The 13,085-nt window shown below is 46.8% G+C and overlaps 1 long non-coding RNA gene across 1 annotated transcript in view; it reads left to right on the top strand.

Moving 5' to 3' along the window:
- The first annotated feature begins 9,511 nt into the window (after window positions 1-9,511).
- The window catches only part of LOC128328481 (uncharacterized), a 106,832-nt gene continuing 103,258 nt past the window's right edge, over window positions 9,512-13,085 (top strand). The window contains exon 1 of the long non-coding RNA XR_008309241.1: window positions 9,512-9,616. This is a non-coding gene — a long non-coding RNA (uncharacterized LOC128328481). The remainder of the gene's footprint in view (window positions 9,617-13,085) is intronic.

Below are 13,085 nucleotides of genomic sequence, written 5' to 3'. Positions count from 1 at the left end.
GAGATGCCAGGGATTGAATCTGGAAACTTCTGCATGTGTTTTACAGTTTTTATTGCTGTAACTGGTTTTAATATTTTAATGTGATTTGATTTTTGTAAACCGCCTTGGGATGTCTTATGAAAGGTGGCATCATCATCATCACCATTTATTTATTTATTACAGTTTTATACCGCCCCATCCAAAGGCTCTGAGTGGTGCACAACAAGTAAAACACAAAGACAAACACCATTTAAAACAAACAGATCAAAACAATATGAAAACAAATTTAAAACAATTTAGAACCAGGGGCGTACCGATAATAGGGCAAGGGGAGACAGTTGTCAGGGGGCCCACTGCCTTGGGGGGCGGGGGCAGAGGCAAGTCACATGACTGACTCCCCCAGCCCAGCACCAGCCTGGGCTTTCTTCAGTTGTATTAATCCTCTGAAATTGATGTGAGTATTAAGACCTGGAGCTACCAGAACAGCATGTCTTTCTCTAGTACCATTAAATGACGTGCATCGTCCACAATTTACAAAACTTTTTAAAAAATAATTTAGGATGATGTTCATTCATTTCATTCATTCATTCGATTTCTATACCGCCTTTCCAAAAATGGCTCAGGTTAGTTCACACAGAGAAACAACAAATAAATAAGATGGATCCCTGTCCCCAAAGGGCTCACAATCTAAAAAGAAACATAGCAGGGTTTGAGTAGCAGAAATTTAGTGAAGGTTTACTGTATTAGTATTTGCTTTCTTTTTGTTTTATTGTATTATTATCTGCTTTTACTCTGTAACCTGATTGTTTTATTCTGTAGTTGTTTTTTTATTTGGCCGTTGGCTGTAATAAAGTGGATGATGATGAAGAAAAAGAAACATAAGATAGACACCAGCAACAGTCACTGGAGGTACTGTGCTGGGGGTGGATAGGGCCAGTTACTCTCTCCCTGCTAAATAAAGAGAATCACCACGTTAAAAGGTGCCTCTTTGCCAAGTTAGGAGGGATGTTCTATTGTGGCACATAGGTGTTGATATACTGTAGATATAGATATAGATATAGATATAGATATTTTACTATGCTTTTTGTTACCACTGTTCAGCCTCATTTAAGATTTCTTTACTTCATGAGCTGAGCTTCAGTGGCGGGGGGGGGGGCATTTTAAAATCTTGTCTCTGGGCCCACTCCAACCTTGCTATGCCCCTGTTCAGAACCATTTAAAACCAACTAAAAATGCTTTTTAAAAAACCACACACACACCTTGGAAGGCCAGGCCAAACAAGTAGGTCTTTAGGTATAGAAACTGAACAGTCATTCATTCATTCATTCAATCAATCAATCAATCAATCATCTAATCAATAATGCCAAGCAAATGCTCTACTACTGAGCTACATCCCCATCCCCAAGTAGCTTGCAAAGGTTCGGGGACTGATTATGACAAGAAGGTTGTAGGTACACAAAGGAACAGATAGGTGCATATTGCTCGCTGCTGCTGGCACTCTTGCTGTACATTCTTCTTCTTCTTCTTCTTCTTCTTCTTCTTCTTCTTCTTCTTCTTCTTCTTCTTCTTCTTCTTCTTCTTCTTCTTCTATTTATATACCTCTTTTCAACAAAGTTTCCAAAGTGGTTTACATAGAAAAGTAAGGAATAAATAAATAAGATGGTCACCTGTCCCCAAAAGACTCACAATCTAAAGAAGAAATGCCAGGTGAACATCAACCACACTGCCAGACAGACCCGTGTGGTCTGTCTGGCACTGAGGGTGGGGACAGTGGTGGAGGCAGGGAGTGGAGGCATGGGTTCTGCCCTGTCCCTGGCAACTCCCCTGTGCTCATGATGTAACATGCAAAAGCGACATGGCCTGGTCTCTGTGAGCCCTCCAGAGCTTATTCCCAGCCAGCATGGGTGCATTTATTTCCCTTTCTCTCCCTCTGGCAAAGGAGAGAAAGGGAAGTTAATGCAGCCAGCCAGCAAATACTGGCTGGGAATAAACTCCAGAGGGCTCACATGGCCCTTCCGTAGCTCGAGGCTGAGTTTTTTGAACTCATCCACTCAGTGGTGGCTCTGCCCCTGATTGGGACACCTCCAGGCACAGAGGGAGGCCAGCGGTGGCCTGGGTTCACCCCGCCGCCACAGCCCCCCTAGTCCTGCCCCCTGCATCAGACATCAGCATCAGATGCAGGAAGCAAAGGTTAGCCACGAATAGTTTAGCCACAAGCAGGGCCAAGCAGCCACTTTTGGGAGCAAAATCAGCCAGTGACGCATTTGTAGCATGGCCAGAGTGGCTCTCCCTGCCAAAGGAGGTACCTTTGGCACACATGGCCTTTGTCAGAGAGCTGTAAATGCGTTGCCAGGCAATTTCTCTTGCAAATGGGGCCCCATGGTCCTGTTTGCGAGCTAAACGACACCCCCACATCTACACCCCCACATCTGACCTCAGATGCAGGGGGCGTGGCTGGGGCACGAGGCACAGCCCCTGAAGGGAGGCAGCCTGGGCTCTTTGAACCTGTTCACACAGTGGTGGCTCTGCCCCTGGACACATCCTTGGATCTATACCTGTGTGTGGGCTGGCTGGCAAGAGGGAAAGGAAACACCAGCCCCCCCCCTCTTCTCTGCACCAACCCCTTCAAAATGAACAGGAGCTTCTTCAACTCCTATTCATCTCAGAATGGGCTTGAACAAAAGAACTGCTCAGTGAGCAATGCCAGGGAAATATGTATAACAAGCACATGGTTTTCGAGTAGACGGGCAGGAAGTATTTCCAGTTCCAGTAAGCATGAACAGAATTCATGACAAGTATATAGAAGAATCTGGACACAGGAGGCCTGGAGGGCTTAGTGAGGAATGCACAGCATGAATCCACCACATCAACTGCAGTTGTTCCTCCCACCCCTAACTTCATCTAAATCGTTCAAATTGAAGAGCAGAAACTCTGAAGAACAATGGACACCTCTTAGCTTGGATGGAGAAAGCATCTTCACCACTGTAAGGTTGCCACTTAAGTGATTTTGAAAAGTCTAGCTTCAGCACAAAGGAATTGACTATTTATGTATTTCTCATATTTTAAAATGTACTTATTTTAAATAAATAAATATTTATTTATTTATCATATTTAAAAATTGCTCACATTTAAATGAAGCAATACCCGGTTGTGAGGCAATATTCAGAATTTTTCTCCAAGTAAACGTGACCATCCTCTGTGATGATCCTGTGTATTCGCTGTGATTAGCTATGACTAGAATATATCTGACTTGCCCAAGAAGATGGAAAATGCCATTCTATGGTTCTGATAAGTGAGTCACCTGATAATAGCAGTATTGTATAATATATGCACGCCTAGCAGCAAGCTGAAAGGAAAACTAAATCAATTCAAGCAATGCAGTAAATATCTTCAGACATTCCTTCAGCATCCATGACAACATTGCTGATACATACCAACTGAAACATGGTGAGCTGATGATGCACCCACACATACCATGTACAGAAGAGACCAATTCATGCAAGGTGATGGAGAAACACCTCCATGGTGTCAGCCAACCCCACCACATACATACATGCATGCATACATACATACATACATACATACATGATACAATCCATCAGATGCAAGGATACCACTATGTCCTCAATAGTGTGGACCACCATGGCACACTCAGAGACTGAATCCATGTAGACTGGGTTTGAGTCCCTTTATCACAACACATACAAGCTTTTATGTCAGGCATCATTTGCTGTTCCTCTAGCCTATGAGTCCATTCTCACAATTGGAGAATGGGCTCTGACGGGGCAAGGGGAAGAAGCCGCAAAAAGCTCACCTCCCCTGAAGACGATCCCATCCATGTTGCTGGGCAGCCAGATTGGCCGCCCAGATGATTGTCGGCTTCTGTGGGAAGAAGCCAACAGCAGGGAGGGAGCAGGGAGGTTTGGGGACTGGGAGGCTCCCGGAATTTCCATAATGCACTGAAAGAGTGCATGGTGCATTATGGAGAGCCACCCGACACTATCAGAGCAAGTTCTTTGGGACCAATATGGCCCTTCCTGCCCATCCTTCAAAGTTTGCAAGGGCTAGTTTTGAAAGACATGGTGCCAAGGTAACATTTGGCATCTTGTCTCAGGCACTGCAGAACCTAGGTACTGATCTGGGGGATAAGGAAGCCTGTTGAAAAGAAACCTTGTGCCTGTTTTGCTGGTCTAGTGACTCGATTTGCGACTTGGGAAGGGGACTCATCGAAGCCTAGGCTAGAAGAAATGTCTAGAATTTGATTGGAGCAGAACCTCTCTGGAGGGTCATGGTTAGAGGGCTTTTGGCCTGGCTCTGGGGAAGCAGGAGACTGATGGCGGCAAGAGTAGCCCTTCCTCTGACGCAGACAAAATAAAAGCAGCAGCACAGGCAGATGTCAGAGCTATTTCTGCAGCTGGAAATTTGCACGCACCACAGCATGAATAGGGCTGGGCTGAATACCGCCTTAGCTCAAGGAGATACACAGAGGCAGTGAGGCCTTGTTGACTCCTAGCATCAAAGTCAACTGGAAGGCCAGGGAATTTGGAGGCCAGGAGGTATGGAACATGAAAGAACTACTTTTGGACCTGGGCTATAGAGGAATACGTGGTCAGCTGAAATTATGGGCATAGGCTTTTGTGGTGCAGTGGTGGCTTATTTTAATTGACAAGTACTCCTTGTGGGCAGTTTTGTTACCTGCTTTTTCCACAGGGGAGGTTACTATGTCCAGCTCAAGAGTGACTCTGTTTATGATGAAAAGGGGAGGAAGTGGAGGTCCAGTCAACCCTAGAATGTGGAAAAGTGTGTGCCCATCTGAAACAAGAGGCATCATTTTAAGTGGTGGCGGCTTATTTTACTCTGCAAGTTATCCTTTAGGCACCATTTTGTTGCTGGTTTATTTCATAGTGGGAATTGCAATGCCCAACTCAGCCTCCCCCATTTGTAACAAAATACAGAGGCTGTGTTCAGAATAGGGACACAATTTGTCTCCACTAGGGGAAATACCAGATGAGTCACATTTGCTTCTCCCAGGAAGTGTAAGTACCCAAGAGGGTGCTGATGTGAGGATCCTGCTATTTTCCATCCAGGCCTTAAAGATGTGGCCACACTTAAAAGAGAAAATGGTGTGCAACATTCCCCCCAAGGCTGTGCTCTTTTTAAAATCTGATCTGCAGAGGGGGCTATGAGGCTCTATTTTTGATAGGTGGAGTGAGAAGTGCTAAGGAAGGCTAGTGTCAGGCCCAGAAAAAGTGCCCCTGGATTTACTGGGGACCTTGTGCCAAGCAGAGTAAAGGAGAGAGGGACAGCAGAGACCAGAGTTGTTCTTTCCCACCTTTCAAGTGACTTTTATTTAAGTAAAACAGATATAATAAGCAGGTATATGCACATGTTATATTCAGAGGTGAGGCAATAATAATAGAGTTTAATAAGAATAATAGGTTTAAAGGCTCCAGCAGTAAAGACAAACATCTCTAAAAATAGTAGCAATGGCAGGATATAATTATACTTACAAAAGCAATAAGAGCAATGACAAATACAGAAATCTCCAGGGGAGACATAACCTACAGATGCCACATTCACCCCATAATTCTACGTATCTTGTCAGCCTGACTGATGGCCCACCTGTTGCTTAGGCATAGTCGCAAGATGAGGAAGAAAGAGGCTGCACTTGAATTAGAGTAGATGACATCAACACATTCCATGCCATTTGGGCATCCCTATGGGTCCCTACAGCTGTAGCAAATTTGGTTCAAATTGGTTAAGCGGTTCACAAGTTAGCCCACTTGCACCTCAAAAGTTTACGCATCTGCCAACTTGAATCAGGCTGGATGACATCATCACAGGCTATGCCATTGAGGTGTCCCTGTGTGTTACTCATTGCAAATGTACCTAATTTGGTTTAAACTGATTAGACAGTCCACAAATTAGCTAGCTTGTGCCTCAGATGTTCACATGGCCGCCATCTTGAATGGGAGTCGATGACATCATCACATACCACGCCATTTGGGTGTCCCTATGTGTTCCTACAGCTATAGCAAATTTGGTTCAAATCAGTTAAGCAGTCCACAAGTTAGCCCACTTGCGCCTCAAAAGTTTACATGTCTGCCATCTTGTATTGGGGTGGATGACATCATCAAAAACTATGCCATTGAGGTGTCCCTATGATAGGGTACAGTCGTAGGAAGGGAACTGGCTCGCCCAGCAAGACTTCCAAGGAAACAAGACACTGCTGAAAGCTCAGCACAGTCTGCCTGGCACCAAGGCCACCCCAGTAGGTCTCAAACATAGGTGTCCCTATGATCCGAGCTGTCACCGACAGCTCAGATCCCATCAGCATATACTTGAAGTTGAGGTTTTTCGTCCCAATGTGCATCACTTTACACTTGCTAACATTGAACTGCATTTGCCATTTTGTCGCCCACTCCCCCAGTTTGGAGAGATCCTTTTGGAGCCGCTCACAATCCGTTTTGGATTTCACTACCCGAAAGAGTTTGGTATCATCTGCAGATTGGGCCACCTCGCTGCTTACCCCTGTTCCCTTCCTACAACTGTACCCGATTAGGTTCATATTGGTCCAGGCGTTGCAAAGTTGATATGGTGGGGACACACGGACACACGGACACACAGAGAAAGACGGGTGATCTCATAAGCCTACTGGAAAGTAGGCTACAAAATTATTGTTGCCTGCAAAGCTGCATAGTTACACGCACACCCACTAAAGCTTTAGAACAAGGCTGCAAAACTTCAGCCCTCCAGCTGTGGACTACAACTCTCAGCATCCCCAGCCACAGTGGACAAGTCAGATATGATGGAAATTGTAGTCTGACATCTGCGGGAGGGCTGAGTGTGTGCAACCTTACTTCAGAGGCTGACAGGTGAGTTTACGAGCTTCCCCTGCCTACAGCAGAAGGAAGGAATTTGGTGTTAGTCCTGACTCTGGGGTACTTTTTGTCTGTGTACCACTCCCCACCAGTTGTTTTATCCTCAAGAACCCAGTACCTCTGCACTCACAGCCTTTCCAGGGCCAGATGGACCCACATTTGGGGCAGTAAATCAGAGAAGGGGCTTCTTCACTAGCTCTGCTGAGGCTCCCCACACAGGTGGCCTTGCTGCTCCTTCTTCTACATCTGTTCGAGGATAATGGCATAGCAGGCCAAGAAAGGCCCATGTTTGAGACCTACTGGGGTGGCCTTGGTGCCAGGCAGACTGTGCTGAGCTTTCAGCAGTGTCTGGTTTCCTTGGAAGTCTCGCTGGGCGAGCCAGTTCCCTTCCTAGGACTTCCATTATAGCTGCTCGGTTAGGGTAGGGATTTCCAGCAATTGTGGACTGTAAGATCCTTGGGGCAAGGACCTCTTTTTCTCACTTTCTCTCGTCCTCTGTGGAGTGCCTATCTCTCAATAGAATACGGATCAGTACTAATAAACAGGTACCAGAATTTGTGCAAGAGAAGTGCCTGGTTCAGATTCCTGCTTTGTGGTATTTTCACATATTTTCACATATGTTTTAACAGGAACATTAAACAGACAAACAAATTGCTCCCTTGTGTGCCCAACACTTCTCATTTCCTTTCTCCTCAATGGGCTCATTTAAATAAGTTCAGCTTAAAAAAATAAGACACTCATAGAAGTTTTTATCAAAGGCCTTCCTTTCCCTTACATAACACTGGCTGTCAACAGGAAATTTTGAGGTTTAGCAGTTAATGACTGTCACAGGGTGTCTTCAGATATTTCCTGAAATTCTCAAATACAGTTCATGGCAGAAATTAATGCTGCACAGTTTGTATGGCTCTAAGCAATCAAATAAAGCCATCTCAAAGCTGCAAACTTACTGTTATTTATGTTGGACTATTAAAAATGGGACTGGGATAGCAACAGGGTCCTAGGGAGCCTGCCTACAGCCGGAGGACAAAGTCCTGTTGGTGGCTCCCCATTCCTTTTGACTTTTAATTGTGTGTGTGGGCCACAGCCCCTGTGTCTGATATTAGCTTCAAGGGCATGGCCAATACAGGGGATGGGGCCTGGCCAATACCGCCAAGAAAGGCGCTCCCAGTCAGCAATCCAACAAACTATTGATTGGGGAAACTCTGCAGCGGCTGAATGACCCTGTCCCCAGTATTGGCCATGCTTCCTGCATCTGAGGTCAGATGAAGGGGTTGTGGCTACTGCCAAAGAGAGGGTCCATTCAGACCTTCTCCCATCCTCCCTGTCAGGGGTGCATTGGCTGGGTTCACATGTAACGCAAAACTGGAGTTAAACAGGGCAGAGGTCCAGTATTCCCTCTAAGGCATGTGCATGTGCACATGCTCACAAGTTTTTAAATGTCCACTCTGTTAATTTTAGATCACGATCAGGTTGAATCAGCACGGCCACACTTTGAAGGGATGTCTGCACACAATGCCTTGATATTGCCTCCCGGAACAAAACTCATTCCATGTACATATGAAAAAAATCAGAGGGAACACTGTCCCCCAGGGATCTGTACTGGGACCTGTGCTTTTTAATGTATTAATAAATTATCTAGGATTCCCAAGCTCCTGCCCTCCCCTGGACTTCCCCCCTCTCCTGAGCATGCCTTCCAGGGGCTTTCCTCCCCCAGGGGGAAGAAAAGATCTCACAACAGCCCTGCCAATAAGATCGGAGGCCCGGTCTACCCGGCGGGACGAGGCCGGGTAGACCGGGCCTCCGGCGGAAGTTCCTTTAGAAGTTGTATCGCGTGTGCGTGCGCGCCCCAGGCCTCAGTTGTTTCACAGACTTTGCCAAGAGAGGAGCTCTGTTCGGCGGGCTACTTTGCTAATTTTTGTCCCTAATCCGCTCGCGGGGGGGCGGCAGGGGCGGCTGGTTTCCAGCGCCCCATTTACTAGGTATAATACGGCCTCTGGTGGGGGCAAAGAGGTGGGAAGGGTAAGCAAGCCCTCCCCGCCCTTAAAGGGGGACCCCCCACCCGGACCTGGACCGGCCAAGTCCGAACCGGTCTGGAGGTTCGGAGGCCTTTAGTATGGCCTCCAGACCGGTTCGGACACACCCCTAGCTAAATCTAGGGGCAACTGGTCCACGGTCATTGAGTGACCTGTCCCCATGTGCCATAAACGGAGAGCTAACGATCCTGTGAGGCCCCTGAGCATAGCCAGAGTGAGATCTCCAAACCTGGAGACTCAAACACAAACGAGGGGGCTCCCGGGAGCCAACAGAAAAGCATTGCTAGTAACAACAGCCACACACCAATTAAGAACAACAAAATGTTACCCATGCATTTTACATAGCAAAATGAATGTGAAAACTCTTCCCTGCTCCAGAAGGCCTCATTCTGGAGCAGAAGAAACCCAAGGGAGTATAAGAAACCCAAGGGAGACATTAACAAGATTCAACCGAAAAGATGTTGTGTTGCACAGAATAGGAGCACCTTCTCTCCCCCTGCTAAATATAGGAGAGCCGCCACTTTAAAAAGTTGCCTCTTGTAAAGTTAGCAGTTAGGAGGGTTGTTGGCAGCGTTCTAGCTGGCTGGAGCTCTACAGAGTAGTTGCCGTGGTGCCCAGCTCAAAGGCACACAGTTCTTCCTTCAGGCGAGGAAGGCATTTTGGAGGCCTGGATCTTGAGACATACCAGCTAGTACCCACGACACTGCTGATGAGCATATACATGTAAGTATATGCAAGGAAGTGCTCCCACCTTCCCAAACAGTAATAAGTCCAGTGTTAGTGACCTTTGGCTAAGAAAGCACTAGAGAAGTAGGTTGCCTACCAATACTGCCATGCTAGTATTGGACTCTTGACCTGTTGGCCCACTTCCCAGGAGCCTTTTCTACTTCCTTTGAAAGGGGCTGCTGGGAGTTTGGTGGTGGGGCACTTTGAGTCTGCATTCAAAGAGAGGGGATGACCCTTATAATGGAAAGAGAGTAAGGAGGGACTGTACCACACTAGTCTGGGGTTTCACTGTGTTATTCCTCACACCCCCACACACCCCTAATGGAGCTTGGGCCCTCATTCACACCTATTGAGGAGCTCAGTGGGAAGGTAAGGGTTACATATAGAAACAGCATTTCACCATTCTCTCCCAATGTTCAGTTTGAAATCTAGTATTCTAAAGGCAGGCAGGCAGCCATTCAAGTACTTTCACTTGGTTGTGATTTTAAATTACACACACACTAGCTGCCGTGGCGCCCAGCTCAAATGCTCACAGGTCTTCCTTCAAGTGAGGAAGGCATTTATTTGGAAGACCTGGATCCTGAGACAGACATACTAGTACACACTACACTACCGAGCATATACATGTAGGAAAGTGCTCCCACCTTTCTAAGCTGTAAGAAGTCCAGTGTTAGTGCTTCTGGTCCACCTAAACTCCAACCCCTTCTACCCCTGATACACCCCCTCTGTCTTTGCAGATGTAAAATCCCCCACTCTTTTTTTTACTATTTAGCCATCCCCTTCCCTCAAACCCTTCAAAATATAGTATCTGAGGTCTGATGACAAAAGACCATTCAATGTCTTTGGTTAGGTGTCTGTGAGAGAAAACTGCAGCAAAAGATCCATTCATAGTCATCAAGAAAGCCAAGCTTGTGTGGTGGGTGAACATGATGCTCAAAATATAGAATCTGCTGCTTTTCCAGACATGTAACATTATCAACCTTGTATTTGACTCTTTCTTGACCTGTTGACCACTTTCCCAGGAGTCTTTTCTACTTCCTTTTAAAGGGGCTACTGGGAGGTTGGTGGTGGGGCAGTTTAGGTCGCTTCAAGTGGTCTGCATTCAAAGAGAGGGAAAAGGTCCTGACACTGATAATGGAAGAGGCAGCAGATTTCCATGCTTACATTTGAAGATGGGATACGAGGTGTTCTCCTTCAAGGAGAAGGTTCAGTGTTTAACATGGTCCTAATTGGTGTCACTCCTTGTTCACACTTTAAAAGATGTACATATATTACAGTGCATGCATGTGTATAATTACATATACATATGTGTTTTGTGTTTTCCCAGCACTTCTGCCATTTCCCAAATGGGCAACATCACAATGGATGCTGTCCTGTCACCTAGTGCCCTTTTAAGAATTAACAACTGCATGGCTAACGTCACCGGGTTCCAGCTATGTGCTTATTTCTTGAGCCTCATTGGCTGGGTTATGTGCATGGTTTCAGCAGGGCTTGTTGAGTGGAGAGTGTGGCACATTAGTAACAACTACGATGGCATTAGCATTATTTGGATAGGAATTTGGGAGACCTGCCATAGCAATGATGCCCTCTCTATTTTCTTGGATCCACATGACATAAACTGCACAAAATTCGGTGAGGAACACACCTTCCTCCCCACAGAAATTGTTGTTGCCCATGATGTCATGGCACTCACCAGCATTGCAGAGGCAATGGAAATACTTTTTCTATCTGTCGCCTTCTGGAACTTTTATACGAAGGGGAGACAGGGAAAACTTGTTTTCAACCTTTTTTTGATTGCGGGCATTATCAACATAGTATCTGGAATTGGTGTGTTTATACCAGTTCTGTGGGAAATTGTCGCAGTCTCTTAGGTGCACCCATTATCTTTCCTGATGATTTCATTTGCCATCTCAGCCAGAAGACCAGTATGTTGGAGCTGCTCTTCCCATAGGATTAACTTCAGCCATTTTACAGATGCTGAGCGGATGGCTTATTCTTAGCAGTCAGTGTTTGACAGCCAACAACGTGTTGACATTTGAAACAGAGACAAGGGAAGGTGCCATTTGTCCACAGTGTTCATCTTCCTTAATGCTTAAAACCAAAAATGCAGGTCAATGTGATTCTGTTGTCATCGGGATTGAGAGCCTGTCGGAGGTTGTCCGCACTGCAGCAGCAGCAGTCCCTGAGTGGGGGAGCCCCTGACGCTCCCTTACTCTTGCCTCCTTGATGCTAAGTGCATCCACCACAACCAGGTGCAGAGTGTATGCCATACAGCGTATGGACACAAACTGCCGCTGGCGACAGGTCGGGCCACTAAGTGCTTTGCTCCCTGAGAAGGAAGCAACAATGATGTATTTTCACAAGAACAAGCATTCCAGGTGGCAACATAAGGAGGGTACCGCATCACAGTCCCGGGAGGGGAACATATGGCAGGGGAGGGTTCCCGGGGTCAGGTTTAAAAGCCAGATCCAACCAGGGGCTCATGAGCAGGCAAGTCTTATTTTTGTTACGGAAGGTATGGGAAGGGGGTCCCAGCTCCTCCTTCTTTGGGGGTTCACGAGCAGGGCCAGTCACCAGGGTCAACAGTACTCCAGTCAAAGGAGCTATTCGACATCTGTGATGAGGATGGATGCCGACTCTGGGCAGACTGCACTCGCTCAAGAGAGTGCCAGGCCATGAGTACATCCCCTCACAACTCATGAGAAGAACCATCGGAGGGTGAGGGGAGAATTGCTGAGTAAAACCTTTAATCATGTGGGATGACAAAACACCCCCATCCGCATCTCCTGCAGACCTCTCTCTTATGAGAGTGCGAGTCCATTGCGGCTTTCTATAAAGCCAGTTGTTTTATGGAGAAAAGTGGCCGGGAACCCCTGGTAACTGCTCTCCCAGTTTTGGTGACTGCCACCATGTAGCTGTCAAAATGTGGCCTCTGCCAGCCTGTTCGGCCATGTGGACAAATGCTCCGTTGCTTGTGTCCCAAAACGGTGACCCCGCACTCTTGGGTGAGCTGGGAATTAGGGTTCCCCTTTCCCCTTCCCCGTACCAGCAGAACTGCTTATGATGCAATGCCAGACCGAACCTGGGAATTTTGAATGGGTTAAAAGCTCCATCCCCACACCCCGTGTTTTCTCCCCGTCCATGCATGCGGCCAAGCTCTGACACATGGAGCATCAAAATCTCAGCAAGGCTTCTCAGGGCGGGGGGTGTTGTCACAGCAATTCTGTTCCATATTTTTCCATGGAGAGTTGGGTACCACACACAAGCGGGGGCCCTTTGATTAGTTAGCTCAACTCATGAGTGTGCAGTCCGAAGGGAGACCTAGGGCTCCCACCACAAGGTCCTCCCCAGTAGATTGGCCTTCTCATAAGAGGGTGTGCCCACTGGCAGCTTGCTGTGCAGGAGTTTGGCTTGCTCAGCATGGACTGCTTTGACCAGGTGATTCCTCACAACAGTATCCTAGGTC

The sequence above is a fragment of the Hemicordylus capensis genome, chromosome 5, assembly GCF_027244095.1.
Source record: "Hemicordylus capensis ecotype Gifberg chromosome 5, rHemCap1.1.pri, whole genome shotgun sequence".
In the NCBI taxonomy this organism is placed as follows: domain Eukaryota; kingdom Metazoa; phylum Chordata; class Lepidosauria; order Squamata; family Cordylidae; genus Hemicordylus; species Hemicordylus capensis.
Note: the sequence above shows the minus strand (reverse complement) of the source record. Positions and strands in the feature narration are given on the sequence as shown.